Source organism: Moschus berezovskii, chromosome 1, assembly GCF_049115385.1.
Source record: "Moschus berezovskii isolate FMDL1 chromosome 1, NW_MosBer_1.0, whole genome shotgun sequence".
NCBI classification, from domain to species: Eukaryota; Metazoa; Chordata; class Mammalia; order Artiodactyla; family Moschidae; genus Moschus; species Moschus berezovskii.
In genome coordinates, this window is record NC_142460.1 from 165,035,693 (window position 1) to 165,042,092 (window position 6,400).

General features: G+C 47.7%; 1 pseudogene; it reads right to left on the reverse strand.

Annotated features, from left to right (window-relative positions):
- Positions 1-408: 408 nt before the first annotated feature.
- Positions 409-1,654, reverse strand: LOC129548006 (actin, cytoplasmic 1 pseudogene; annotated as a pseudogene).
- Positions 1,655-6,400: the final 4,746 nt, after the last annotated feature.

Genomic DNA, 6,400 nt, shown 5'->3' on the forward strand with positions numbered 1-6,400 from the left:
GCTGACCATTCAAAATAAAATAAACAAAAAGAACAAGTATTAAGGCAATGATTAAAAATAAAAACATTTTTTGGAGTATATAATTTACACAAAATCGATGCTATCACCACCCCTGTGTGGACTCGGGCGAGGACTGGCCCCTTCTCCTTAGGGAGAAGTGAGGTGGCTTTTGGAAAGGCAAAGGACTTCCTGTAACAATGCATCTCACGATATTTGGAATGACTATTTAAAAAAAAATGTACAATCAAAGTCCTCCGCCACATTGTAGAACTTTGGGGATCTTCACGGGGTCGCAAAGAGTAGGACACAACTGAGAGACTGAACTGAACTGAACTGAGCCAACCAACTGCTGTCACCTTCACCGTTCCAGTTTTTAGATCCTGAGTCAAGCGCAAAAAAAAAAATAAAAAATAAAAAAAAGACACACATAAAAACAAAAAATAAATAGAGCCATGCCAATCTCACCTCGTTTTCTGCACAGGTTAGGTTTTGTCAAGAAAAAGGGTGTAACGCAACTAACAGTCCACCTAGAAGCATTTGCGGTGGGCGATGGAGGGGCCAGAGTTGTCGTACTCCTGCTTGCTGATCCACATCTGCTGGAAGGTGAACAGCGAGGCCAGGATGCAGCCACCAATCCACACTGAGTACTTGTGCTCAGGGGGTGTGATGATCTTGATCTTCATCGTGCTGGATGCCAGGGCAGTGATCTCTTTCTGCATCCTATCCGCGATGCCAGGTACATGGTGGTCCCACCAGACAGCACCGTGTTGGCGTAGAGGTCCTTGTGGTTGTCGACGTCACACTTCATGATGGAATTGAAGGTAGTTTCATGAATGCCACAGGACTCCATGCCCAGGAAGGAAGGCTGGAAGAGAGCCTCAGGGTAGCGGTACCACTCATTGCTAATGGTGATGGCCTGCCCGTCCTGCAGCTCGTAGCTCTTCGCAAGGGAGGCCACGGTGGCCATCTCCTGCTTGAAGTCCAGGGCGACATAGCAGAGCTTCTCCTTGATGTCACAGACAATTTCCTGCTTGGCCGTGGTTGTGAAGCTGCAGCCATGCTCTGTGAGGATCTTCATGAGGTAGTCCGTCAGGTCCCGGCCAGCCAGGTCCAGACGCAGGATGGCGTGGGGGAGGGCGTACCCTTCGTACATGGGCACCATGTGGGTGACCCCGTCACCGGAGTCCATCACGACGCCGGTGGTGTGGCCAGAGGCATACAGGGACAGCACAGCACGGATGGCCACGTACATGGCGGGGGTGTTGAAGGTCTGGAACATAATCTGGGTCAATTTCTCACGATTGGTCTTGAGGGTTCAGGGGGGCCTCAGTCAGCAGCACGGGGTGCTCCTTGGGGGCCACACGCAGCTCATTGTAGAAGGTGTGGTGCCAGATGTTCTCCATGTCGTCCCAGTTGGTGACAATGCCGTGCTCGATGGGGTACTTGAGGGCCAGTATACCTCTCTTGCTTTGGGCTTCATCATCCACATAGGAGTCCTTCTGGCCCATGCCCGCCATCGCGCCCTGGTGCCACGGGGTGCCCCACGATGGAGGGGAAGGCGGCCTGAGGAGCATCGTCACCCCCAAAGCTGGCCTCGCACATGCCGGAGCCCACTGTCGACCAGGAGCGCCGCAATATTATCATCCATGGCAAACTGGTTGCGGTCTCCACCAGCGGCGAAGGTGAAGCCGCGAAGGCAAGAGGCCTGTGCTGGCCAGGCGGACGCGGTCTCGTGTGGACATACAGTGGAAATGACAAAAAGATTATCTGATAGAAAAAGTACCTGAAGAACTATGGACAGAGATTCATAACATTGCACAAGAGGAAGCAATCAAAACCCTCCCCAAGAAAAGGAAATGCAAAAAGGCAAAATGGTTGTCTGAGGAGGCCTTACAGATAGCTGAGAAAAGAGAAGCGAAACACAAAAGAGAAAAGGAAAGATGTACCCATTTGAATGCTGAGTTCCACAGAACAGCAAAGAGACACAAGAAAGCCTTCTTAAGTGAACAATGCAAAAACAGAAGAAAACAACAGCCTGGGAAAGACCATAGCTCTCTTCAACAAAATTAGACATACCAAGGGAACATTTTATGCAAAGATGAGCACAATAAAGGACAGAAATGGTATGGACCTAACAAAAGCAGAAACTATTAAAAGGAGGTGTCAAGAATACACAGAAGAACTGTACAAAAAAGGTCTTAATGACCGGGATAACCATGATGGTATATCTCTCACCTAAAGCCAGACATCCTGGAATGGGAAGTCAATTGGGCCTTAGGAAGCATCACTATGATCAAAGCTAGTGGAGGTGATGGAATTCCAGTTAAGCAATTTCAAATCCTAAAAAATTATGCTGTGAAAGTGCTGCAGTCAATATGCCAGCAAATCTGGAAAACTCAGCAGTGGCCACAGGACTGGAAAAGGTGAGTTTTCATTCCAATCCCAAAGAAAGGCAATGCCAAAGAAAGTTCAAACTACCATACAATTGAGCTCATCTCACATGCTAGCAAGGTTATGCTCAAAATCCTTCAAGCTAGACTTCAACAGTACATGGACTGAGAACTTCCAGGTGTACAAGCTGGATTTAGAAAAGGCAGAGGAACCAGAGATCAAATTGCCAACATCTGTTGGATCATAGAAAAAGCAAGGGAATCACACACAAAAAAATCTACTTCTGCTTCATTGATTATGCTAAAGCCTTTGACTGTGGATCACAACAAACTGGAAAATTCCTAAAGAGATGGGAATACCACACCATCTTACCTGTCTCCTGAGAAACCTGTATGCATGTCAAGAAGCAACAGTTAGAACCAGACATGGAACAGCAGACTGGTTCCAAATTGGGAAAGAAGTACATCAAAGTTGTATATTGTCACCTGCTTATCTAACCTATATGCAGAGTATATCATGCAAAATGACAGGCTGGATGTATCACAATCTAGAATCAAGATTGCCAGGAGAAATATCAATAACCTCAGATACACAGATGACACCACCCTTATGGAAGAAAGCGAAGAGGAACTAAAGAGCCTCTTGATGAAAGTGAAAGAGAACAGTGAAAAAGATGCCTTAAAACTCAACATTCAAAAAAACTAAGATCATGGCTTCCAGTCCCCTCACTTTATCGCAAAATAGATGGGGGGAAAATGGAAACAGTGGCAGATTTTATTTTCTTGAGCTCCAAAATCACTGTGGATGGTGACTGCAGCCATGAAATAAAAAGACGCTTGTTCCTTGGAAGAAAAGCTATAACAAAGCTGCTGCTGCTGCTGCTGCTGCTGCTGCTGCTGCTGCTAAGTCACTTCAGTCGTGTCCGACTCTGTGCGACCCCATAGACTGCAGCCCACCAGGCTCCACCGTCCTTGGGATTCTCCAGGCAAGAACACTGGAGTGGGTTGCCATTTCCTTCTCCAATAACAAAGCTAGAGAGCATATTAAAAAGCAGAGACATCACTTTGCCAACAAAGTTCTTTACAGTCAAAGCTATGGTTTTTCCTGTAGTCATATATGGATGTGAGAGTTGGACCATAAAGAAGACTGAGCACCAAAGAATTGATACTTTTGAACTGTGGTACTGGAGAAGACTCTTGAGAAGCCCTTGAACTGCGAGGAGATGAAACCAATGAATTTTAAAGAAAATCAACCCTGAACATTAATTGGAAGGACTGATGCTGAAGCTTTGGCCACCTGAAGCTCCAATACTTTGATCCGACTCATTGCAGAAGATTGAGGGCAGGAGGAGAAGGATGAGATGGCTGGACAGCATCACTGACTCAATGCACATGAGTTTGAGCAAATTCAGGGAGGTGGTGAAGGACAGGGAAGCCTGGTGTGCTGCAGTCCAAGGGGTCACAGATGCAACTGCACATATCCATTTGAAATAGAACAGGACCCTGTGGTCCTTCCCTTCCCTCCATGTCCTCTGCCTGTCTTTCATCTGTGGAAAACTTTAGCCACAGTTCAGTTCACTTCAGTTCAGTTCAGTCGTTCAGTCGTGTCCAACTCTTTGCGACCCCATGAATCACAGCACGCCAGGCCTCCCTGTCCATCACCAACTCCCGGAGTTCACTCAAACTCATGTCCATCAAGTTGGTGATGCCATCCAGCCATCTCATTCTCTGTCGTCCCCATCTCCTCCCACCCCCAATCCCTCCCAGCATCAGACTCTTTTCCATTGAGTCAACTCGTCGCATGAGGTGGCCAAAGTATTGGAGTTTCAGCTTTAGCATCAGTCCTTCCAATGAACACCCAGGATTGATCTCCTTTAGAATGGACTGGTTGGATCTCCTTGCAGTATAAGGGACTCTCAGATTAATTTTAATCAGATAATTGAGAAATGCAGAAACAAAGGAAAATAAAGGAGACTAAAGAATAATAATGTAGTCATTGCTACTGCTGCTGTGTCACTTCAGTCGTGTCCGACTCTGTGTGACCCCATAGACAGAAGCCCACCAGGCTCCCCTGTCCCTGGGATTCTCCAGGCAAGAACACTGGAGTGGGTTGCCATTTCCTTCTCCAATGTGTGAAAGTGAAAATAAAAGTGAAGTCGCTCAGTCGTGTCCGACCCTTAGCGACCCCACAGACTGCAGCCTACCAGGCTCCTCCATCCATGGGATTTTCTAGGCAAGAGTACTGGAGTGGCTTGCCATTGCCTTCTCTGAATGTAGTCATTAAGCGTAGTCAAAAACCTTTAGTTTTTTTCTCAAGAGCTATGGATGGGCTTCCTTGGTAGCTCAGCTGGTAAAGGATCCTCCCACATTTCGGGAGACCTGGGTTCAATCCCTGGGTTGGGAAGATCCCCTGGAGAAAGGAATGGCTACCCACTGCAGTATTCTGGCCTAGAAAATTCCATGGACTGTATAGTCCATCCAGTTGCAAAGAGTCGGACACGACTGAGCGACTTTCATAGATATTATTCTGAGCTGTGTCCTGTGAGCTGTCGTATAGATACCAAGCACCAGGTGGAGAAGTTAACTACATGATGACCAGACTGTACCCAGGACGTGAGCTGCCACACATCCAAGAACTGGCCGCAAAAAATGGGAACAAATGGACCCTGGAACTGAAGATTAACTGCACCTAAAACAACCAAGATGACGTTGGTCAGAGCACTGATGACCAATTTGAAGATGATTTAGAGATGACTGTATCGTGTCTGCATGTAGACCCTCCCCCAATCTGTCTATAAAAGCTCTCATCCCCTGTTTGTCAGGGTAGGGAGGAGTCAGCCTTTGGACAGGTGCCGGCATCTGAAATCAAGCCAACTTTCCTTTCCACCAGTCTGACCTGTTTCTTGGCTTTTGAGAGGCGAGCAGCCAGACCCCACACCTCTTTCAGTAACACGTTGAGTTGGTGATGCCATCCAACTATCATATACTTTGTCGTCCCCTTCTCCTCCTGCCCACAGTGAACTCAGGATGACTCTGTGCAGAATATCTGCTGATGCGTGGGGCTCTTCTGGTTGTTTAGCCTGAGGTTTATCAGCACTGGAGCCTGCAGCTTATTGGGTGGGTCCGGGTCTTGGTACAAAGTGTGGACTTTTGAGAGAGCTCACTCCAATCAATATTCCCTGTCTTCTACTACCAGTGTCATTGCCCCCACAGTGAGCTATTGTTGACCTTACCCTCCCCAGGAAACTGTCCTTAGGGAGGTGGAGCCCAGGTTCCCATGGAGGTACTGCTTTGTTTTGGATCCCAGTGCATGTGAGACCTGTGCACGCCCTCAAAGAGTGGATTCTTTGCTTCCCCCAGCTCTGTGGGGCTCTTTACTCAAGCCCTGCTGACCCTTCAAGGCTAAATGCTCTCGGGGCTCTTCCGCTCAATGTCAGACTCTCGGACTGTCTTGGAGGGCTATCTTTCCACGGGAACATCCCTTTGTAGTGTGTGTGGGTTTAATGCTTTTTGGCACAAGGGCTGTTTTTAGTATAGATGTCTGCCACTTGTTTTCTCAGTGTGTGCTGGCCATTATCCCCTTGATAGGAGGCGTGACTGACATTGTGACCAGAGCCTGCACTGCATACTGAACAGGGCCTTTTCTTTGCTTTGTGGGTGTCACCACCTTATCAGAGGCAGTATCTGCTCCCTCGTTGTTGGAATAGAAGCTCTCAGATCTGTTTCTTAGCTGTGTTTCTGATCTAAGATGTGAGGTAGGTGGGACTGGAGCATTCCCATAGGGAGAAAAGCCACAGAGTATTCCTATTCCTGTTGCTCAGTCACTAAATTTTGCCCAACTCTTTGCAACCCCATGGACTGTAGCACGCAGACTTCCCTGTCCTTCACCATCTCCCTGAGTTTGCTCAAACTCATGTCCCTTGAGTCGGTGATGCCAACCATCTCATCCTCTGCTGTCCCCTTCTCTTCCTGCCCTCAATCTTTCCCAGCATCAGGGTCTTTTCCGGTTA